General features: G+C 40.4%; 1 protein-coding gene and 1 long non-coding RNA gene across 3 annotated transcripts in view; one reads left to right on the forward strand and one right to left on the reverse strand.

Moving 5' to 3' along the window:
* Positions 1-8240: 8240 nt before the first annotated feature.
* On the reverse strand, positions 8241-23155 carry LOC120541634. Its single transcript, XR_005636053.1, has 3 exons — positions 23052-23155; positions 15237-15586; positions 8241-8387 (listed from the first exon to the last, which is right to left on the reverse strand). It is a non-coding gene; the product is annotated as an uncharacterized LOC120541634 (long non-coding RNA).
* A 104-nt stretch (positions 23156-23259) lies between these two features.
* Positions 23260-25184, forward strand: part of adpgk (ADP-dependent glucokinase) — a 44924-nt gene continuing 42999 nt past the window's right edge. For both annotated transcript variants that reach the window (XM_039773444.1, XM_039773445.1), the window contains exon 1: positions 23260-23399. The gene's annotated coding sequence lies outside the window, so the exon portion shown is untranslated. The remainder of the gene's footprint in view (positions 23400-25184) is intronic.

Raw genomic sequence — 25184 nt, forward strand, 5'->3', positions numbered from 1 at the left:
TGGTCTATACCCTTACATTTTACTGTATTTTAATTAAATGAAATTATTATATAGTTACTCTACTAATAACAAAGAAAATGACAGCACGTACCAAAGAAAATGCGCTTGCATGAATTACATTACGTATATCGGTAACATCGGTATTTTACATTCTAGCACCGTGGGAGACATAGCAGTACAGTACTGTACAGTATACGGGTTTACCTTTACATTCTGTTTTTAGGTAATGTATTAAGGGTATTTTTTAGGTAATGTATTAATGTATTAAGCTGAGTTTGCAACGAAATGAAAATGCTTTGGGGGCATACTGTACTTAGGGTTTAAACTATAAAAATAGGCATTTAAAAGGCATTTTTTAGCCACATCCAAAAGTCGCGGTTTTTCACAATTTGTGGGTGCTCTAGGAACGCAACCCCCGCGGATTTTGAGGGTGTACTGTATTGGAAAAGGAGAGGAATTAGTGAACCTTCTTACAAAGGTGGAAGTAAGAAAGTCTTTTTTTATTATTGATTTTAATAAAATCAAATAGCATTCCATACAAATAAGTCAAATTTTACAAAAAGAAGTTTCAAACAAATCAACCCCCACCACTAAAAAAGAGTTAAGCCAGCAGAGTAAAACTTAAAGCTAGTAAAAAATAAGTAAATAGATAAATTAATAGAAAATCTTATAATGTGATGAATGTGAGTAGAATAAGGGCCGGTTTATACTTCACGATCAGAACGCTCCCGCATCATGGCTGCCACACGTTCCCAGCATTCATTTCACGCGTCCTCTGAGCATTAATTAACGTGACGCGTGTGCGATTTGCAGTACCAGCAAAAAGCCGGGGATTCTATGGGGATCGATGTGCGTGCTTCGATGTTTGATGAATGGTTTGATGTGGTGAAGCAAAATGCCGACATACAGATGCATTCATGGTGCTTTTATATTCAAGCGTCGCATATTCCCAATCGTAATGACACGATACATTTTAAAAGTCTCACATACCATCTTTTGTGCCATCTTTTTTTTCTGCAACTTCACAACAGCAACATAATGTATAGCGTTGCATTTGAGCCACTGAGAAAAAAATAAAGGACACGGTGAAATCGTGTATTTTGTGATTAAAGTGGAAATTTCTGCTTTAATCTCGAAATGTCCACTTTAATCTCGTAGTTTACTTTATCATTAAGGCAGACCATTGTAAACGTCAACCCAGTTTTTAATTGCTACGAGCTTCTTGGACCTGACAGCAGCGGCAAGCAGCAATAGATCACCACACAGAACAAATTAAATGTATGATATTCCAACTCTCTGCACATTTAGAATCTTTAGATTTATACTTGATATCACTTTCATGATGAAATGCACTAAAGTGTGTATGTTACATTTTACATATAATTTCGTTTAAATAATGAATACTGTTAATAATTACACACATGGGGGGAATAATTACACACATGGGGTGTCACGGTGGCGGAGCGATAGCACTGCTGTCTCGCAGCGAGTTATGTTGCTGGTATTTCCTGCCTGTATTCCACACTGTGCTCCGGTTTCCTTCAAACATATGCAGATTTGGGGATTTGGTGCTTCTAAAATGACGCTAGTGTATGCGAGTGCTTGTATTCACCTTTTGATGAGCTGAGGCCTCGTCCAGGGATTGTTTCTCAGTCGTGCCTAATGCATGCTGGAATGGACACATCCCTGGATTGATGGATTTAATCAATAACAATCTTTTTCAGAGATATTGCAGTGTTATCGGAATTTAATAGGTGTTTTAGGCAATTCACAACACAGAGAAGCCGAACATGTTCTCACCGTGATGATATCTCGCACTGCCACCTGTTGGATTCCTCCAGATTTACGTAAAGTACACGTGCAAGTATAAATACTACAACGCTTGCGTAGCAAGGGCGTCTGCTGCAGCATGCGTCGCGTCACGTGAAGTAAAACTCCGGCCTAAGAAAGGGAGGAATAAAACATGACATTAACATTCTATGCAGAAGAAGGTCTGATGAGATCACCACCAAGAGTGACTTAAAAGGACATTTTGTGACAGTTAACAAAAGCTCAGATTTGTTTTCACAGAACAGTTTTCTGCTAAACAGTTATATTCCATCCACATTTTAATTCCTCTGAGGCAAGTGACAAAGCTTTGATGAAGTTCCACTTTTAACATTGAAATAGATCTGAGTATCATCTGCATAAAAACGATAACCCAGTCCAAAGCTACGAATGATATGGCCAAGCATGTAGATACAGAAGAGCAGAGGGCTGAGCACAGAGCCCTGAGGGTCTCCTTGTGTGACTGGTGCTGAGCTGGATCTGCTGTTACCAACACTAGCAGACTCTTGCCTATCGGTCATATAGGACTCAAACCACTACAGGGCAGTGCCAGAGATACACAGAATATTCTCCACTGTGGATAGCTGATTAACGTGATCATCAGTATCAAATGCTAGTAGAATTCATATGCTGGTTTGCCCAGAGTCTGTTGCCATAAATAAGTCATTTGTTACCTGAACCAGAGCAGTTTCACAGTTCTGCTGTGCACATAAACCAGACTGAAAGGGTTCCATCAAATTATCACAAGTTAAGTAATTGGTGAGTTGGGAGGCTACAGCACAATCAAGTGCTTGTGACAGAAAAGGTAAGTGAGAAATAGGCCAAAAATGGTTGAGATTATCGGCATCAAAACCAGACTTTTTTAAAGTTGGGGTTACAAAAGCAATATTCAAAGTAACTGACACAGAGCCAGAGTCAAAGGATGTATTTATTATTGTTGTAACATTCAGGTTTATGTTATGAAGGCAGACTTGACAAGTGTGTACTCATGTAGTAGGCCTCGGTTACAGAGCAGGTTATTAATAAATTAAAATGAAACTGGTGAAACTTTGGAAAAGGAGTGAAAGAAGACAGTGAAGACAGAGAAAATTATAAAAGGAAGATGGTTTTGAATTATTTAGTTTTCAAGCCTTGTTGGCAAGGCTTTTGTAGTGGCAGATTTCACTAATACTCACTACAAACTTTTTAGCAAGTTGTTCCCAGACATATAATCTCATTTGAGAATGATGTCTGGTCCTGCAAAACTAGTGAATGCATGAATGACTTACATGTTAAATATGTGAAAGAGAAATAAAACAAGTTTATTAATTAGTTGTTGTGCAGTGAGTTATCTTTGCTGGATTTCCACAAGTCCCTCCATAATTACCCACAACTGTTTCCTTACTGACAATGTGTGGTGCTCCAGGAGGAAGTGTATTAGGACGTTTTCCACCATTGTCCCCACAACTATTTCAGTTGTGTTTTTGCCCAGGCACAGTCATGGGGCATCTTTATTCTATAAATCAAAAGCTTCAGGGGCACTTGGGATCAAACTGCCAGTCCAAGCAGCACTGGCCCTGAAAGTAAGGGGAAAGTCCATAACATGCAAGGATCTCATGCTTATAGGTGGCATGGACCACGGTGGTGTTTTCTTCAGGATTATAATATGCCCACTGGGCTTCTCCTGTGAGAAATGAGGCAAGTAAATGTGCTATTCTCATGTTGGCCAACGTTGACCAGCACAATGTTGAGTGGTGGCCTGCTCAAAAATCAGAAGATAGGCCCCTACGTTGTCCCATGCCAGTCCTTGATTGTGCACTGGAGCTGAGACACGCTTCTGCCACTGCAAATTCCATCTGTAGTTGGTTGACTTGGTCAGCCAGTTGCTGCAGGGCTTCTGTTAGGTTCACAGGATCATTACTATCACCAACTATGCCAAGTTGTGGACGGTGGAAGGAACACTCTGTGCTCTTACAAAGTGTTGGGGTGCCAGCTAGGTCATACTGAACTAATGCTGCAAACAGCATTCCACGTCTAGAGGTCATTCTCATTCTCAGGTGCTCAATGGTGCTAAAATAAACATAACCTGCCTGTATGGCTAAGGTGAATGAAGCTTTTGTTCAGTGTCAAAAGTTTGGGGAGCTCTTCCCTTTTCTAATGTTCAGGTCCAAATGAGACATGATATTCAGGGGAGTTTCCTTTTTATAGCGGTCCCACCAGAAGGGCTGTGGTCAGTAATCCTCAGGGAGAGTTTCTGTGGGCTGAGGAAGAGAAAAGAGACAAGCCAGTTAGTGGCAACGCCCCCTCACACCCCTTGAGGTGCCCCCAGACATGCACGTGTAACACTGGGTATGGAACCTCTAAGGAACCTCTAGTGATAGTCTGCTGATGGCATATAAGACTGTTGCAGTCTCTTCTGCATTATGGATTTATAGTTAATAGTGAAGATTTTATCTCAGTATTTAATTGGTTAAATTGAAATGCTTTGAGAAGTGGTTGTGAAGCATTCGGGACCACTCCAGTGGAAGCATTAAGGGCTAAAATGGCTGAAATGCCTTAAACTTAAGGAGAGAAAATTAAGTCTAACCTACTGGACGAATTTACAAAAGCAGGAAATGATCAGCATTGGGGTAAACATGATTTGGAGGATTGTAGGGAATATGCATTTAATGATGGGAATAGTTTTGGGTGGATAGTGAAGAAGTATTGAAAGGAATATGGAATTGATTAATTGGTAATCTGGTCAGGGATCCCACCATGGAAATTTAATCAGCCACCCGTTAACAGTGAACTTCTTGAGAACAGGGAAAAACATATGGTGGAAGGCTGTATGCAAATATATACAGATGGTTCTGTGGTACAGTGTATTAGGGGTCTGTGGCATTGGGTGAGTTTTTGGGCTGGGTGGGTGTGCACTGCTGTGGAACTGTGTGACTGTGGGGTGTTCAGTGTGGAAGCAGGCTGATTACTTGTTAATCAACACAATCAGATCAGCCGTTCTTCATCAGCACTCCGCAGGTATTAATTAGGGTGCTGCACCCACGCATGTACAAAGGGGAGCCTGAGAAGACTGAATGGAAAAAATCAGAAAGGAGAAAAAAAATCGGAGTGAAGGTGCATTGAGCAGAGTGTGGAGAACAGGAGTGAGAGCCAATGCAAAGCACAGAAGGCATGGCAGGCGGGAGTTAGCCACGCATGGACAGCGCACATGGGGTAGGATCACTTCTGCTGAGCATCCAGGGAGCAGGAGTGACTAAAAGGCTCTGAATATCATTCTTCAGAAGGCTGTGAGAGAAGGTGGTGGGACTGTGAAGTTCACAGCGCATGTTGGTGTCTCATCTCCACCCTAAATATACTTAATGAGTGAGCTGGAGCTGTGAGGATTAGGTGAGGCACAGAGGCTTTGAGGGGAAGTGGAGTATATGATTTTAACTTCCTGATTTTAACCTGTGTAGAAATGATGTATTCATCTATTTATTTCTGGTTTTAACTCTCAGTCAGAAGAGCACTGTTTTTTATTGGAGATTATTTATTACTCGAAAAGTGCACTGCACTTTGATTGAATGGAATGAAAAGCACAAATCGCTTTGCACCTACCCTTGTTGTTCTGGTGTTCATTGCCCGGTCCATCCTTTGCCTATGCCAGTGTATTATCATGAAGTTTGTGAGAATTACCAGAAATGTTTACCAGGTTCATCTACTCTCACCCTTGAAGATTAACACAACTACACCTAGTGATCCTATCCAGACAAATATTCGAGTGGTGCCGATTACCAGTCACTCCATCATATTCCACATAGAATATCCTCCATAGGGTTCACTATCACCAGCACTAACACACAGGCAGGTGTCCTCACAACACGCAAAAAAACTCAGCTCTTTTGCTTACTGTATATGCCACTTACCAACCAAACAATGTGTTATCTTTACCACAGTTGTTCTAATTATTGAGGAGCAATCTCAATAATCCCTGTGGGCAAGAAAACAGCAATCTTTCCACACTTGGCGACCCTTGTATTATTTCAATCACTCTAGATAAAAGACAAAGTATACAAATACCAAAGCAACGTGGTATTTTTTAATGTCAAATAGAAAATAAAATAGATAGCAAAGTCTGGTGTCACACACGAGTGAGTAGGGGGCAACTGAATGGCTAAATGGAGCATGATACTTCGCAGGGAATAGGTTTGGAAAAGAGCGCTAACTCCTCTCTCTTTTGTTTAGCATGAAAACTTAAGAGCAAACAACCCCATAAGAAGTCACGCACTCGAGTTACCTTCCATGTTTACAAGCACACCCCTGTCCCAGTCTGATGACATCACTTCCGGTTCCACGCTCCTACATCACCCAGACGTCCCTTGGATTTTCCCATCCACCTTTGAACTTAACTTCCTGTCCGTCCATTATATAAATCCTCCTGTTGTACCAACATGTCGTCCTGGCTGTATTCTTTGATGTATACAGAAGTCTTTATTAGACGAGCGGACCACACACTATACGGGGCAGGAAAACCCTAAACCTTTGTAAGAGTGTTGTCTCTTCCTTTCTATTGTTCATACTGGATATAAACAGTCTTAGGAAAGCTTACTGAAAATCAGAAATGTCAAGGTGTGGATGTTTCCCTGAGTGGCTTTTAGTTTAGTGATCGGTGTTCTTCATTGATTACGTCAAGATAAAACAGTCCCATGTGTCTCGATCACTGACGTCGCTTCTTCTCTTATTGCCCTTCTGTCATCATCTCTTTTGGTCCCTCAGATGAGCCATATTTACGTATGTTTAAATGCGCACGTGGGATTCTGGGACATGTGACATTATACATATTTGATTGGCTATCATGTCCTTATGATGAAAGACTTTTATCAGAGTGTTTGGTCTTTTAAGAACCTCCATACTTCTTCCTTTCGCAAGCTTTAAATTAATTCTTTCCTGTGGCGTACAGCCTTTCCCTGGTTATAAACGAACTGAAACAGATTTTGTGGCTCTGTGGTGTGTACTTGCCGTCTTTTCTCTCCACCATTAATTGTAAACATATAAACACAGATGCACTAATATTATAATTTACTAGTTCAGTACAGAAAGAATGTACAAGAAATGATGCTCGCAATGCCTGTAATTAAAGTCCTGCAAATTCAGTTCATCCTGGTTTGTTTGAGCAAAATAATTAAAATTTAATACAATCAGCCCCAGTTCAAAAACAGAAGAGTTTCCATTCCAGGACACCAGCGTTCAAGGATGTTCTGCCAGCTGCGGGCAACACCAGCATCACATGTTCTAAGGACCCATTAACTAATCGTGTGAGTTCAGCAGTCTTCTTGTAAGGAGCAACCTGTCAGGTGGTTTGTCTGTTTATTCAGCTGAATTTGTTGCCATCGTTATTGGGCTTCAGTGAGTAAAAGAATCTAAATCACAAGTGGCAATTATATCTTCTCATTTTGAATCTGTATTATGAAGTTTGAAATCATTTCAATGTTGTAGGCAGGATTTACTAATAGGAAGAGTAGTCTGTTTGTATGAGGTTGTAAGATTTGGAAAAGGAATCCAGTCCTGCTGGGTCCCATCTCATGCAATAGTGTATGGAAATGAAGGAGCTCATTCGATTGCAAAAAATGTGGACATGGATAATAAAGTTGACTTGGATAAAGACGAGAAAAAATCCATAGTTAAGAAGGTATGAATTCAGAAATGTTGAGAGATGTGGAACAGATCCACGCTGGGAAGGTGGTGGTATTATGGACCATGTAGATCTTTTCAGGTTAGACGCATTACAGTATGGGTGGCACAATTCAGGTTTGGTCTCACTGGTTTAGTTAAATCATGTGGATGATATGTGTGAACAGTGTAAGGTTCGAGAAACAGCAGAATACGTGATAATGGAATGTGGTAAATATTCTGTAGAGCAGGAGGGGATGTTTAGAAAAATAATAGGAGATGTTGATATTAGGGATATTCTAGGAGCAAAGAAAGGAAAAGTGAAATTGTGGATAGTATTAGTATTGTTTTGAATTAGCACATGGTTATCAGCGCATGCTACGTAAGTGAATGAATCTGAAATTGCCTGTTCAGCTTCACTTCTGTACTGTAGGTGGCGACAATACACCTTCAAGTTAGTGTGATTGCCATTAAATCAAAGATGTAGAAGAAGAAGAAGAAATCCCTCATTGTTCATTGAATACACTTTAGAGGTGAGTGTTATTAAAGGTGCTTTTGTGGCTCACCTTTCTACAAGGAAGGTTAACAGTAATTATCTTCCTTGCGAGGGAATTCAGATTATATTTTGGCACTTTAGATTAGATTAGATAAATTTTACTGATCCAAGGAGTAATTTAAATGCTGTAATAATGGGACAAAGGGATATTACAAATCTTTGGGGCACCACGAAGGTCAACCCCATATATTCAAAATAAAATGCTTGGTATAGTATGCTTAGAAAAGAATAAGATGTTGAAACAGCGCAAGTCTCCATATGACTGATCAAGATGGCATTTCTTCTGGTGATAAAGTTCTTGGGAAGGAAGAGGCGGATTCAAGTGGATGGAAGATGGAAGTGAAGTCAGAGGTGTCATGGTTGTCAGTCTTCCAGTCTGCAGAGAGAGGAAGAGAAAAGGCATTAGTCGACAGTGCCCTCTGTCGTAATATTACAATTATCTGCGCCCTTAAACTGTCTCCTATTTGTACACGTGTGACAATGTATACACCAGCAGAAACATATAAGACATGGATACAGACTCACAGATAAATAATATTAATCAATCAATCAATAAAACAATCAATAAATGTACATTGTACAGAAGTTTCAAAATGAACTTAAAGAGCATTAGCATTTAGTTTGGGACATTGCGAGGAAACATTGAATGGTCTGATGTCAGCTGGAAGTAAAAACCCCCAGAGACATTTCTTAGCATGCCGTGGAGGAATGAGCCTGTGGCCAAAATTGTTTCAAGAGAATGCCTCCTGCAGGTGATTTTTCATGATGACATTCAATTTTGCTGTTATTCTCTTTTCCACAACAGCTTCCAGTGTATCCAGGGTTCACCCTATGATGAAGCAGGCTTTCCTGATAAGTTTGTTCAGATATTGCACTTCTTTTGAGATCAAGTTGCTTCTCCAGGAGACTGCAGCGTAGAACACCACACTGGCTACTATGGATTTACAGAACATTTCCATCTGCATACTGCATGCATTTAAACACCCGAGTTTCCATAGGAGGTCCAGTCTTCTCTGGCCTTTCAAGTACTTGGCCACTGTGTTGTCAGACCAGTCCAGTTTGTTGTTCATGTGAACCATGTAGCTGTAGCTCTGCACCATTTCCATGTCCTCCCCCAGAATGGTGACTGGTTTCAGAGACTTCTTGGCACACCAGAAGTCCACTACCTGCTCTTTTGTATCACTGAAGTTGAGTTGCAGGTTGTTTGCCATAAGGCAAAGTCCTCCGCTATTCTCCTGCACACCGGCTCACCTTTATTAGTAACATAACCTATGACGGAGGAGTCATCTTTGTGATGTGATGGGCGGCTACCTATGATGGAGGTGTCAAATTTTTGTACGTCCCAAATACTGGTATTGTACTGGACGTCTTTTTGAACTTTTGAAGCCAAGGCCCAGTTGGCCTGGTGTAGGGCGAAGCAAGCTGCTGGAGTAGGCAGTCATGCTGCACAGAAGTGACCTATATCTGGGCAAACTAGTAGGGAGTCTGACCTCCTTTTGAACTCTGTTTGGGCCTCACACCTTTTTTTGCCATTTTTGAATGTGAATCGAAAAAAAACATAAAAAGGTAACTCTGTGCAAAGAGAGCTACCTTATTTATAGAAAGCATTGAGAGATGTGGATGGATTTTTTTGTAACAATTGTGATGCCCAGAATGATTACATACATAAATGTGAGAGAGTATGATTTGTAGCTCTGGTGTCAAGTGCCAATATGGACGGTTTGTTCCTTACATGGCTCTTTTTGGTGGCTCCCTGTGCTTTAAAGAACTGGTTGCCATTGCCAGACTAGATGGAATTCTGTTTGAGCCACTGAGACAAGCTTTTCATTTTTATAGGCACCGCTGCCGCTGGTGATGGAATGCCAGCTCGTACTATGGGTGACTCATGCCTGGATGATGCAGCTTTCCAGTGTCGCTACATAGCCCTCCATTTGAAGTCATTGTCCCCCTTGAAATGGCACACATCTCTTTAAAATTGCCAAGTGATCTTCTCTTCCGCTATGCAGCTGGTGATGAGGGCACATCAGCAGAGGTCTTGACAGCTTTGTTGTCAGATGACACAGAAGGGATGTTGTGTGCTCTACTCTTATGCAGTGCAGCTGAGGTGTTAAATGCTGCACTTCTGTGCAGTAATCTATCGATTGTAAGAGAACAGGCGAACCTCCTTGAGTAGCTGCACATTTGTTTGTCTCTCAGCTGTTTTCCTTCACCAAACTGATGTTGTTAACAGCATTCTATGTCTAGAACTCCATCCATTGCTGATCTGCAACACCTTTATGATCTGCTTTGTCTTTTGCTTGCATAGTTTCACCACCAGCCCTGTTTCACACTGCTCACCTAGGGTCAGGGGCAACTCGATCTGCCAGACTTCTCCCAGCTCCATGAGCCTGAAGCTTTGCTGGCATCCATGTACCCAGGCCAATAAGCCTTAGTATATGGAGAAGCAGTGGTGGAGCTGCAGGGGTGGAAGTCTCTCAGCTGTCTTCTCCTTATACTGATGCTGCAAATGCTATTATAGATAGCAGATCTTAACCTCAGGACTCTCCAGCAACTCCTCAGAAGAGGCATACAATCTATTGCAGGTCTTTGCAGAACTTTGTGCTTTGCAAATTTGGCCTGTAAGTCTTCTCGCCCACCTTCCGAAACCAATATAGTGCCATCACCAAGTGCCAGAATGGATTTTTTGCTGTTTATATGGCTCTAATAGGTGACTCGCTACTCTTAAATAGACTTCTGCTGAACTAGACATTGTTGGCTTGCCATGTGTATAGGCGCTCCTGCTACTGCCTCTGAAGCTACTCATTTACATGATGGATGCCATACTACGGGTGTCTCATCCCTGGCTGATGCAACTTGTTTAGAGCCATTACAATATATAAGTGGATAATGATTTGCAGGATATTAAAGATAAATTGCTTAGTCTCTTCCTTCCTGACCAGAATCAAAGATTTGGAAGAAGATATTTTTAACCTACCTGATTCTGCAGCTATATGCCAAATGGTGGCCAGATATGCACCTAGGAAAGCTGAAACAAGCCAGAAAACTAAGGCACCTGCTGTTATCTCCAAATTTAAATGTTCAGTCATCACACCCAAGTCTCCCATTTATGCATCTGAATTTTTTGAGGTACCTGCTTTGCTATTTTTTGCAGATTATTTAAACCCATCTACATTTTCATATGCTGTTTACATCATGTAAGCACCAATTGTGTTTTCTACTGCTGCCTCCATGAAGCCACCCTCTCCTATTTGTGCTGCTTGTATTGTTTCTGGAACATCCACTCTATTGTTTTGTGCTTTATAATTTAATCCACACACTTCAGTTCACATTTCAGTCACTTTTGAATCTCCCATATCTGTCTTTGTTGCATGGTCAACTGATCTCTTATCTTGAGTTACTTTTTGTGCGAAATTGAATTGGCCCTGGAAGCTATTTTACTTGATGAGTCTGGGCCTTCAGCTTTTGCTTCTAAATTACACTTTACATTCCCATGAGGAAGAACTATAGGTGCCTGCTTCGTTGCCCGAGCATCCTGAGACTGTTGCATCCTTAAAATGTGCTGCTTCTGTGGGCTGCCAAGAGGTTGCTTCTGCCCTGCAGCTGCCCTGTGTACTGAGATGGCATCAATACTGATGGACCATGACAGCCAAGAGGCTCATCTTTTAGCATTTTCCCCACAGTCTAGTCGCCCACGCGAGGAGGTGCCCTGCCTACTGTCTCATGTGATCTGCTGGGCCAACATCTTCCTGCCTATTTTCCTGCGCCAAAATATGAATGTTTTGTTATTTTGAGCTGTTTTTGGCTATAGTTTGGGGTCCTTGGACACCACCCCTTGAGATGTGGGCTATACTAATTTTTAGCCAAGGTTTTTTTCCCTGACTTATGTTTATATTCATTTTCTATTTTCTTCATTTTTCAGTTTGGATCATTTATTATGGTTATTTTTGCAAATATTTTTCTATTCAGTTATGATTAAATCAATATGTTTATTGTTTATGTTATATTTAGATTACAGGGGGTCCTCGGGTTATGACACAGTTCCGTTCCTACAACAGTGATGTAACTCGAATTTTGGTGTAAGTCGAAACACACCCTAGCCTAAGTCACTTACCTATCCTAACACATTTGCAAAATCATAATCTAGAACATTAAAACAAAACTAAGCCACAGAAAAAGGAAAAGGGCCTAAATATACTGTACTGTACACTATACTGTAGGAACAGAAAAAATGAGCATAAAAAAATCCTTACCTTTATTCCTTCTCACGTCTTAATTTTTTAAAGTTTTTATGGGAGTGAGCGTTGTAAACTCGAAACGTTGTACTGTATGTCGAGACGTTGTAACCCGAGGACCCCCTGTATCTATGTACTGTTTATAAATTTCTTTATGTTCCCAGTGTTTTGTGTTTGTTGCCTCAAGAGGTGGGCCAGGGCCACCTGTCAATTAATGTTGAGGGAACTGCCCCAGGCCTTATAAAGACTGATGGGATTTGCAACCCCTCATTTTTCATTGAATATGCTTTTGCTTTTGTTAACAGTGTTGTTTCAGATCAAATCATTTCATTGTTCCTTGCTGATTATTTTGATCTTTTTGCTTCAGTTTATTGGTTTTCTTTGTTGGATTACAATTTGGGATTTGTATGTTTTCAGTCTGCCTTGTTAGCAACTGCTTTTGCCACTTTTGTCCTATTTTCAGCACTTTGTTATATTTTGTTATTTTTTATTAATAAAACTCTTTTTATAAAAAAATCTTTTACGGTGCACTTCTCTACAAGCTAGGCTTATGTTAATTCTTTTCGTTGTGTACGATTTCAGATTATATTTTGTGAGACTATATATATGTATATATACATATATAGGGTGGTGCAGATCTAATTATGCAATTTTCATTACGCTATAACTTTAAGTTTATTACATAGAAAATCACCCGAAAAATCCCGGACCATCGAGAAGTGTGCGAACTGACGACATGAAGAATCGTCTTTGTGTCGAACAGGAATCGTCCCTGCATAAATCAAAGTCATTCAGACGATCTGGATCTGCATAATTAGATCTGGACCACCCTGTATATATATATATTGTGACAGATAGGGGGCTCTGTCATACCCTTGAACCCTCAGACCAGACGCCAGACACCAGATAAAAGTCCAAATTTTGGATTTATTACAATAACTAGCAAAATACCTGCGCTTCGCAGCGGCGAAGTACTGCCTTAAAATTTTTATTAAGAAGAAAATTAAACCTTTTTAAACTGAGGGAAAATATACCAATAATTATTTGTTAAGGATCTCTTTGTATACCATGTTGTCAGTTCGGCCCTCCGGTTGTAATATGACCAAGCTGTGCGCTGAGCTTACTCTTGAGCATGTAACTTACAGTTGGCCATGTGAACAGTAATCTTGTTTCAAATCTCACAGCTTGGATTGCTGCTGTCATAATCGGTTTGAGTTTCATGGTTTGTTTCAATTACGACAGTATTTGTAGGACTTGTGTTGAAGTGACATTTGGCATCTGTCAAGCGTTGTAAGTATACAACCGGTTTCATCGATAACTTCTCATCCAGCTTTTGAGAGTTTAAACATTCATAAACATCAAAGTGTCCACTACTGAAATCGTCACCTGTCAATCTAAGATGTTTAAGAGGCATTGGCGGTTGTCGAAAGGTGTCAAATATTTGGCCATTTCGGTGCACTTGAAAGCGACAACCAAACAATTCAGTGGCAGCCATCAACTCACATGCAGATCCAGAGGTGAAGGGCTTAAGCATTTCACTCTTATAGTGCTCCTGTGTAGTATAATTATCTCCTGTACCGTCCTCAGTCCACACCTTGAACCTGTCCCAGTCATTCAATACATAAGACACAATGTTCCTCCGGATATCAAGAGTGAGCCTGATATGGCCGTGCAATATGTAACACAGAGAATGGAAAAGGTAGGTGCCATCTCCGGGCATGGAAACCACTCGGTAAGTGACAGTTCTTTGATCGATAGTGATCACCTCGATAGACATGTTAATGGGGGTACGGTTGGAATGATAAAGGAAATGGGTACCTGAACAATGTAAAGTAAGTTTAAAATACCTACACAATAACTATAATTGTAAAAAATGAACAATAAAACAGAGGAGAAGCCATGGATTAAATAAAAAGCCTGTAGTTATCAGCAGGGAGACGTGAATCCCATGGCGAAGCAAGGAAGGGAATGTAGAGACTGGAGCGACGGACGGCCTTATATAGGCAGGCAGCCAACAACGTGGGAGGCGTTGGGATGGGGCACCCTGCACTCCACAATACTTATAAATAATAATAATACACAATAACAATAACAATCCTCCTCTTCCAGATGCGTTGAGGAGTTCCTTTGTATCTTGTGTGATGGGTGGCCACGGCCATTACCCGGCTTGGATGCCAGCTGGATGGAAGGACCGGGGGAGAAAGCATCTGCTACTACTTCCTGGGAGGCTAGAGTGCAGCCCTCCTGGGTGGCTGTGGCACCATGGATTCCAACAGGGCATGTTGGGAGTTGTTGGGTCCCATGGGGGCCACCAGGGGAAGCTGCAGAGCCATACCCTGAACTTCCATCACACTTGGGAGTGATTCCAGGTAATGCTAATGAGCCACCTGTAGCACTCTCAGGAGCAACATAAAAGGGGCCGCCTTACTACATTCAAGGAGCTGAGTCGGGAGGAAGTGAACAAAGCTTGTTGGGAGAGGAGTGGAGGCGGAAGAGAAGGAAAGGAATGTGCTTTGGTGCTTATTTTTATTGTACTGCTGTGGGAAACAAGGGAAAAGTGCTTCCCCACAGAAATAAAAGTGTGTTGTGTCTCTGCCTGTCTGTCTCAGGTTAGGGCGGCTGTACACGCCCTGGTGGTCCACACTTGATCCCATGTAACCTAAAGAAGCCTTTGAGAGGCATTGTTTCAGTTCATTATAAGGCCACTGGGTGTTATCTTTTTGTTGGACATTAGATGTAAACAGGGACAACATATATCTTGATCCATCATCCACTCACATGTATCAAATCTCCTAGATTTACCACTGTTTATAAAATATTGTACTTTATAACTTCTCCTCACCTTCCCTTATACATTTACAAACTCAGGCAAATATATAGAGTAAAAGGACAAAAGGAGTTAAGTTACAATTTAATAATGTATTATTGATAATATTAATAAAATAATAATAAGAAGAAAGCAGAATACATGTGAATATTGGCAACCATACAACCTGATAAATGCTAGATGTGTAGTTTCAGGGCAGCACAAAGACTTGTAGTTACTCAAATGTCTCTGGTCAGTTCATCATTTCTAGTCAGCATGTCTCAGTTTGGCTGCAGAGTTCTGCTCCGTATCATTGTGTTCTTTTCATGGTCAGTGTGTGAGAGAGACAGGAAGAGAGGGGTAAAGCGATCAGATTTATACATTCATTCTCTGTCCAAAGGGCATTGTGGTACCATTTGTTGAGATGAAGCCCGCCAGCTGCTGTAGGTTTATGGCATTCATTCTGGGGTTGACTTATTAAGAATGCCTTTCCGATAATCCCACTTGCCAAACTGGTTTTAGGCACCTCGCCCAACCCTGCAATAAAAATCACATCTGGAATCAGTCCTAAAGACTGGGGGTTGATTAGACAGACTTCAAGGCACTGCTGCTCTCATCAATGAAACAAAACATTTCTCCTGAAACACTAACATTGCATTTGCTTTGTCTGACTTACAAATAAAGACGTACAAAATATTTATTAACTAATAAACAAAATATCACTCCACAGATGGCTCATCACAAGGCAGAAAAAACACAGGGTTAAATGCAAAAAGGCAAGTCAGATTATTTTAGCAAGGCCCAATACATAAAACCAAACACCACTGTAAAAAAAAAAACATGCAAGAAATCCTAACTCCCTAGGGAGATTTTCAGACTAGCTCTCATACGCAAGGTCTTTTAGAATACCCATAGACTTAGCAAGAAAGAGAGGGCACCACCATCTTAAACAATGACTGTCTGATGATGTAGTACATAGCAACTTCCAACTGCTGCACAGTAGCAAAAAGACATCTTTTCTAATGACAAAACAGCACGACATGGTGGCGTCCAAGAGAAAATAAAATGAGGATTTCAAAATAAGACAGGAACAATTAATAACGAATGCAAAAATAAAAGAAAAATGTGTTCTGTAAACACTCAAAGCTTTAGAAATGGTTTTATACCCTTGCTTTGATTTATGTCTCACCACAGTTTGATTGTGGAGATCTACAGAGAGTTCTTTGGAATTCATGGCTTGATTTTTTCAATTTTGGACTTTATACACCCCTGTACTCGTGTGCCTTTTTAAACAATGTCCAACCATAGATGGACTCCAATCAAGTTCTAGTCTCAAGGAGAATTAAACCAAACAAGATGTACCTGAGCACAATTTGGAGTGTCATAGTAAAGGGTCTAAATACTTATATGCACAAGAGATTTCAGTCAGTGATTTTTAATAAATTTGCAAACCTTTCTGAAAACATTACTTATTATTGAGTGTAGATTGGTGGGCAAAATGGAAAATGCTCATCCATCCATTCATTATCCAACCCGCTATATCCTAACTACAAGGTCACGGGGGTCTGCAGGAGCCAATCCCAGCCAACACAGGGCACAAGGCTAGAAACAAACCCCGGGAAGGGTGCCAGCCCACTACAGGGCACACACTCACCCACACACCAAGCACTAGGGACAATTTAGGATCGCCAATCTAGCTAACCTGCATGTCTTTGGACTGTGAGAGGAAACCCACGCAGACACAGGGAGAACATGCAAACTCCATGCAGACATGGGGAGAACATGCAAACTCCGGTCTCCTAACTGCAAGGAAGCAACGCTACCACTGCGCCACCCAAATGGAAAATGTATCAATTTAAAATCAAATTTACAATATAATATAGCATGCAAAAGTGAAGGGTCCTGAATACTTCCTGAGTCCACTGTATGCACAGATCTCAATCCTGCCTCAGATTTCTTATTTTTTAAACAGATAGATAGATAGATAGATAGATAGATAGATAGATAGATAGATAGATAGATAGATAGATAGATAATTCAGTTAATACCTAGCTATGAACAATGTTTCCATTGTATGTACTGTAAATTATGTCTTAATATAATAAATGACATAACATTATATCATTTTGCCATTGTTGGTTATAGCTTGTTGTGGTCGTCCAAGGGAATGACAAGTTTAAACAAGGATAAATTTTGGGGCATCAACCCGGCCATCCCCATTTACTTAACAGTGTAAACAAAAATAATGCTTGATGGCATGAAATGAAACAAAAACTGTCGCCACTAGAATGTTGTGACTGCAACAACAATAGCAATTTCATCTACTGTTGGATGTTTGAGGAGCTCCTTTGCTCTGGTCAATCAGGAAAGAAGTGATGCCTCCTTCCGGGTGAGCACATTTTTATGGCCCAGGCAATGGAAGGGATGGAGTCAGTTTCCCTTATTGGGCATTTTCTTGGCACTGCAAGGGAATTGTTAATTTATATTTAAAACTAGGGGGCTTTGCCCCCTGCTCGCTTTGCTCGCTAACCCCCGGATACAAACTTTTAAGATTTTTTGTTTCTTTGAATTGTTGCTATTTCATTAGTTTCACTTTTATTTCAGAACTTCTGTAAAAACAATATCTGGAATCTTGCGATTCCCAATATGCTGAATCTTTTTAATGAGGTCAGTGAGACGTGTTTAATGACTTTGTACCATAAGTCAGGATAGGTTTCTCTGTTTGGAATTTCAGCACAGACAAAACGATCTTCATCATCAGCAGTTAATCATTTTTTTTACAAAGTAACCAATAAATGTATGTGCGGTAAACTCCGTTTTTGAAATTCTCAAGATTCAAGATTCTTTATTCACATGCATAGTTATACAGGACAACATGCAGTGAAATGCATCCTGATCCACGTATCAAAAACTGTACAAAGTTAGAAGAATATCAGTTAGATTAGCAAAAAGTCATAGATTGAAAGATAACAGTATATACTGTTAAGTAAAATTATGTGACTACAGTAGAATTAAGTGTTTAGGTGCAATAGGGCAGTGATTATTGTGCAAAACCAAAGTTAGACAGGTGCATAGCTAAATGAGGCAGCTTGTTTGTGCTACTGCAATCTTTACTTTCTTTTTTTTATACTTTCTAATTTTCCTACTTTCATATCCTTTAACTTTCTTCACATGTGTATTGTGCCAACAGTTTTTTTTGGAGCCTTTCGAATTCCACTGCTTTCATAATCTCTAACCTGTTTTGCATGTGTTTAGCGCCAACGTTTGTGAACATCTTTATGAAGTTCTACTTTTTCTTTTGCCCTGTCTTTTAATTCTGAGCCAGATTGGACGTGCTTTTTTTCAATTCCACTTGTTCTGGGCTGATAATTACTTTCCTAATTTTCTGAATTTGCACCTTGATTCTTCTTTTTCGCTCTTCTTTTCTCCAGCGCTTTTGAGTCTCTTTTCTTCATGCTGCTTTCTTCTTCACTTAGTCGTCGACGTTTCATTTATAACATACTGTCTTTATACGGTGTGACAGATTAAGGGTTAGCTCGCACCCTTGTACCCTCAGACTACACGTCAGACACCAGGTAAAAGTCCAATAATGATATTTATTACAATAATAATTTGCACAAAGCACCCTCCACTCCCAAATACTCCAATAACAATAAAAAATCACAAATAACAAATCCTCCAACCTCCCAGACGCTTAGCCACCCTGCCTCCCAACTCAGCTCGTCTGTCTGGGATCTCCCAGAGTCCTTTATACTCCTCGACCCGGAAGTGTTTGTCCCTCAGTCCATGTGACTTTCTATCACTTCCGGGTCAGGTAAAAACTTCTCTTTTTCTTCATCCCAGAAGCACGTCATTTCTTCTGTCCATGTGAGTGGGACGTACTTCCGCAGTGTAGGGAAAATAGTCCCTGGGCCTCCCTGCAGCGACTCCTGGTGGCCCCCATGGTATCCAGTAGGGCTGTGCATTTAAAGACCACTGTCCATAATTCCCTGCTGGCATTTGGGGCACCTCTACGCTGCAAGGAGGGCTCCATCTGGCGGCCTGGAGGTACTGGCCGGGGTACATGGCCGGCCATATCTTACAACGCTTTATATGCGCTGAGAGCCCTGGATCTGTGTGTGCTCAAATCCTTTAGACGACTGAATGTTTTGCTCCCTCTTGGCTTATTTGATATTGATTGTAAGTAGGGGATGTCTTGCAAGAATCTCAAGTTCCATGTCATCGCGAGATGGTCCTGGGTCAATCTCTTGGCACAAGTCTCATGTTTAAGGTCCCCGCGAGACGCTCTGTGGCCAATCTCTTTCATCTTGCAGTTTCTTTTAAATGTCTCGACGCCCTGGTGTTTCTCTCCAGGATTTTTTTTATAATAGAGGGAGATTATAATGGAGAGTATTTAGCTGTATCATATTTAAAACTTAAGTTGCTCCATTTAGTCTTACCTGCTTTTATATTTCTCTGTATTTCTTATCCTTTACTGTCTTGTGCATAATAGAACCAGGCTGACATTTCACTACGCATTGTACATAACAGTATATTTGACAAATAAAGAAGTCTGGAGCCTTTTTTGTTAGTTGCATATTTCACAATCTGCACTGAATCAGATTGCTGACAACAACAAGAAGGCATAGAATACCATGAAGGTTTGATAATGGGTCCATCATTGCCGAAGATCCATACATTACAAGGTCTACCAAGAGTCACTGTAGGATACATAAAAGTTACAGCAAATGGGAGAGGCTTAATAATTGCTACACAAAACAACTGCTACAATTAATAAAGAGCAACATGGAAATGCTATATGAAGCCTTAACAGCAGCTGCAAGAACTGTAGGCTATATTATTATTATTTTTTAATATAGCTCTTCCCTTGAGGTGATCAACTCTCATGACCAGTCCTGTTATACTGGTTCAAACACAGTCCCTTGACTGATGTTACTCGATTATGTTGACCTCCTCTGCAAGTCACTTTGGATAAAAGCATCTGCTAAGCAAATAAATGTACAGTAAATGTAAAATGATGTGGCTTACATCTTTTGTTTAAATTCCATGACTGAAAGAAGCCCCTCTACTGTTAGTAGGCAGGTCATTGCAGTTTAGGGGTCCCATAGCTCTACCTTCTACTGGACTTTTATTTGTCCTTTCAGTTTTAAGTAGGCCGGAATCTTGAGACTGCAATGTACAGTGGGATGAAAAAGTATTTGACCCCCTCTGGAAAGCCACCGTATTTCCATCTTACATCATAACAGCCTATAAAAATCACAAATGCAGAGTCTCACATTGAACTTATTTCTCTGTGTACATATTTTGAAACATTTAGAGCTTGGTGAACCAAACAAATGCAAATTGACAGTCATGTTGTGAAAAATGCAGTTGAAAAAGTAATCAACCGCTTCACATGACACCCAGTCAATACTTTGCGGCAATAACTGCTTGCAATTGCTTTGGATAGCCATCTACAAGCTTACCACATCTGGATGGAGGCAATTTTTCCGATTCTTCCTTGCAGAACTGCCGCAACTGGGCAAAGTTTGGAGGCTTTTGTTTGTCAACTGCAATTTTAAGATCTCGCCACAAATTTTCAGTCGGATTTAGATCTGGACTCTGGCTAGGCCACTGCAAAGCCTGGATCTTCTTTTTGTCAAACCATGCTTTGGTTACTTTTGCACAGTGTTTCGTGGTCATTGTCCTGCGAGTCCTAATTTCATGGCTGACGTTTGAAGGATTTCTTCCAAACTTCCTACTATCCATTCCTCCTTCTGTACAGACAAGGGACCCAATGCCTGCCCTAGAGAAGCAGCCTTAAAGCATGATGCTCCCCCCACCATGCTTGATGGTAGGTATGGTGTTTGCCAGATCATTGGCAGTCCCTTCCATCCGCCGGACAAACGCCTTTGTGTTGAGGCCAAAAAGTTCAATTTTGGTCTCATCAGACCAAAGTACATGACTCCAGAATGCAGGACTCTTTCAAGATAAGATGTCTGTTAGCTTTCAGATGATAGTTTTTTAGTAGTGGCTTTTTTCTGGCAACTCTGCCCTACAGCCCTTCCCTGTGCAAAACCTTCGATATTGTAGTCTTGTGCACATCCACTCCAGCTGCACATACTGAGTTTTGCAGGTCACTGAGAGTCACCTTAGGATTTGCTCTTACTTCTCTGACTAGTTTTCTTGACATTTTCTTTGTTATTTTAACAGTGCGGCCTGATCTAGGCTGGTTCACTATGCTTCCAGTTGTCTTCCACTTCGCTATGATGGCCTTCACAGTGGACACACTGAGGCTAAAGAGCTTGGCAATCTTCTTGGCACCATTGCCATCTTTAAACTTCTTAATGACAGTCGTTCTCAAGTCATTAGAAAGTCACCAAATAAGCCATTTGTACTGATTTCTCAGTTGCATGTTCCTAAGAACTGGCCTAAATAATCACTTATAGACCAGTCATCAAGCTAGAGGATTCATTGTTTGATTGTTTACACCCGTTTTTATTACCCTTATTGCATTGTTAACAATCATACAGTCTCCAAGCTCTTAGGGTTGAATACTAATTCAACAGCAGATTTCACGGATATGTTCTTTATCGTTGCAGCATAATTTGATTTTCAGGATTTTTTTGTGAAAATGATTTGCCCAAGCGGCCCTCATTTATATGTAACAGTATGACACTAAAGATGCATTTTCAAAGAAAAATATTACAGGAAATTAAACTTTGTCAGGGGGGAGGGTCGAATACTTTTTCAACCCACTGTACATCGTGGAAAATATGCAATGAATAAAAAAGACAGGACTAAACCATTTACAATTCAACATGCAAGAAGTAGAAATTTAAAACTGGCTCAAAATTGAAAGCGATGGACTGATTTATGAAGCAGAGGTATATGGTTGTACTTTCAACTTTTAGGTATGATCCTTGGTGCCCTGGTTTGAATTAAACATTTTGAAGAGCCAGACCATATAGCATTATCATTCTCAGTTTGCTCGAGCCAAATGAATCAAGAGTATGAAACTGTTGTTCCATCTGATTGTGGCAGAAGTTGTCAGGGTAGGCTTCATCTCCCTGTATGAGTAATTAAATTAAGAAAACTGACAGATTTTAGTAATACCCAAGAAAAAGGGGGGTCTTGTTCAGAAAGCGGACACAACTTGAGACGGCCTTCCCCTCGCCAAAACATTAACCTTAAGGTCAATAAAATTGGTCCCTGATGTTAAGTCACTATTTTGGGGCTAAATGATAACAGAAATGTGAAACCTATTTATATACATAATCTTAATTATTGTGAAACAACCAAGTGGCGTCCGCTTTCTGAACAAGAGCAGAAAAGGGTAATAAAGAGTAAAATAAAACAAATTTACTGTAACAGTATTCACGTTATGTAAAAATGTCTGATAGGAATCGAGGAAGAGTAAGAAGTTAACAACCATCGGATAACGTGGATAAATGAATGTGAAATTATGCAGCGTTATTTTCTCTTTTTACGCGTGTATTTTTTTCCCGGCAGCTGGCCTCTTCGTGAAAATATAAAGAAAAATATAAACAACCATCGTTCCTAATTCTTAAGCCCTCTACTAGCTAGACGTTATTATTTGAACTCGGGCTGTATTTGTTGCTCATTAATAACTCAGATACGACACCTCAAGCCTTGCGAGTGAAATTAATTCATTATTCAGCGACACAGGGGACTGAGAAGGCACTTCTCTTCCAAAGACGAAGAAGGATAGTTCATTCTAATTAGAACTTAGCTATTGCACAATTTGTCGGTTTTGGCCGACTGCCACAAAATTTGATGTATAATTAAAAAGCCGGCTTTAATTAAAGTGATGAGGAAAGTCAAGCGCCATATTGATAGGAATTTTCCCCATTCATTCAAGTCGAAACCAAATAATAGGGTATGATGTATAATTATAAAAAATACTCTTTGCAAATTAGTATTATCCACAATAAAGACATTTTATAAACTTTATTCTAAAATTATAAAAAGTAATATTTCAGCAAATACATGTCATTTTTACCTTTTGTATACAAATTATATCCAGGCTTTGATGTAGTTTCCCCCTATTTTGCAGTGTTTTCTTGTGATCCGCGTACTTCGCTTCGTGGTCGTGTCTTCCGGGTATTATGGGGCTATTCCTAAACACGGTAGCGTTTTTCCCGTAGTGGTAAAGCGGTGTGTACCTTGCATCTTACGCATACGGCGTTACGGACACCTTGGCTGCCAGAAAGGGGGCCCGGGCGCGCCGTATCCGCTGTGCGCTTTTCAGTCGAGCGAGTGGAGTTCTGAGTTTGACGTAAGCAAGACCCTCGAAGCTTTAGACGTGGCGGCCCCACAGAAGCACACCTACTCCCAAAGGCTGAAATTGGTTCGTACTTCATTTTCATATATGCATAGTAAGGCATTCTCTGAGAACTTCAGAGACACAGGTGTCGGAGTGTCTAAGTGCACCCAGCCCATACACCTCTGAAATATGGTGTAATGTTAATAAATATTAATAAGTATCGTTCAATGATAAACAGTTAAAGCACGCGGTTCCTGTTGTTTTTATTCTCCAAGATATTAAGTGTGTAACGCGTGGGAAAGTGAGAGTCCAGACAACTGATTTTCTGAGGTCAGTCGGTCAGAATGTTGCGATCGGAGTTACAGGACTGTGCGTGGAGCTCCATTCACATCTATTTTTGTTGGGTGCATTACTGTGGAGTTGGTTGGGTACTTCAACTCCGGTCTCCTGCAGTTTTCAAGGGAGTTTTTGCCCTTTTGATGCATAAAGACTATTGGAAGTTCGAGAAAATGTAACCTCAAAGCTAGGCTGTTGTAAACTCGGTTCCAGTCACCCGGGTGTGCAGGTCCTCGTTTCATCCAACCCCTGCCTTTGGCTGGACTCTTTAGGAACGCCGAGTGGTATTTCTACGTTGATTCTAAACGCGATGCTGTCCCTTTTCGTGGGCGTTTAACACGTTTTGCATCTGATGCGACTTTAGATCCAGTGAAGTAATATAAATAAACGCATTTCGTTAGGTGTGTTTTGGTTGTTTCATCCGCACCTGGGCAAAGAGCACAAAGGTGTGGATAGATTCCGAAATACCAACTTCATCATACTCCTTCATTGATGTGTACTCTTCTCAGCCTGGTCTTAATTCGCACTAAATGGATAGAATTAAGGGAACACATTCAAAGGCAAAAGTATAGAAAATTGAATACAAGGGTTCAAAAAATCATCCTTAATATTAAAAGCTATGGAAAATATCAAATGCTGCAGTGCCATTCAGACCACAGTGTAAGGACAGAAAAGGGTTTGTTAATTATACCTACCAGGAAGCTAATGTGCGTTAAAAGTTGTAAATAAAGCGCCATAAAATCGATTGCAACGAAAGGCTGCAGTCAATAAGAGCCATAAATGACACAAATAATTGAAATGGACTCCATGATCTCTTCATATGCCAGTTTGGGTAAAGCAGTGCTTTGTTTCAAACTTGTCGCAATCTTTGCTTCTGAAGACTTTCAGGCACCACTGATAGGGTCACGAGCACCTTTTATAAGTAGATTCCCAGTTTAGGCTTAATTTATATTATTTTTTGAAACGCAGTGTTTGTGTGCTTTTTGTCTACACATATTAGTCTGTTATCTCTGAAATCTGAGTGTATATTTTTAACTTAGATAGGATTTTGTTGGCCTTTATGTATACATTCAGTTTTGGGTTTTATGATCAAATTGTTGTCTTAAATGTTAAGTTACACAAAGTTTATCGACTTGTGTGCAGTCAAAGCATTTGGGCATTCAAAAATATGGACATTTCAGAAAGGAGTTTTATATTTTATTTATTGGTATGTAGCCACTTGTGTGCATGCATCTGTGCTTCTGTGCTCAGCCTTACTGAAAATGCATGCTTTGTTGTTGTGAAGGCTAAAATCAAGACCCATCAAATTGATTCTTCATCATAAGATGTTTTAAAGGATGCCTTTTGTTTTTGCAAATGTGTTAGAAGCACAGAAGTGCAGACAGCTGTCTTAGCATGAATAATGGATGCATTTCCACTGTGCCACATATCCTCCAATTTAAAGTTCCAGAGTGGGCAAGAATTTTTAAAAATTTTGTATAATGTGCTTAATACTTTAACTTGAGAGCACAATATCATATGGCAGATGTGAAG

The sequence above is a fragment of the Polypterus senegalus genome, chromosome 12, assembly GCF_016835505.1.
Source record: "Polypterus senegalus isolate Bchr_013 chromosome 12, ASM1683550v1, whole genome shotgun sequence".
NCBI lineage: Eukaryota > Metazoa > Chordata > Cladistia > Polypteriformes > Polypteridae > Polypterus > Polypterus senegalus.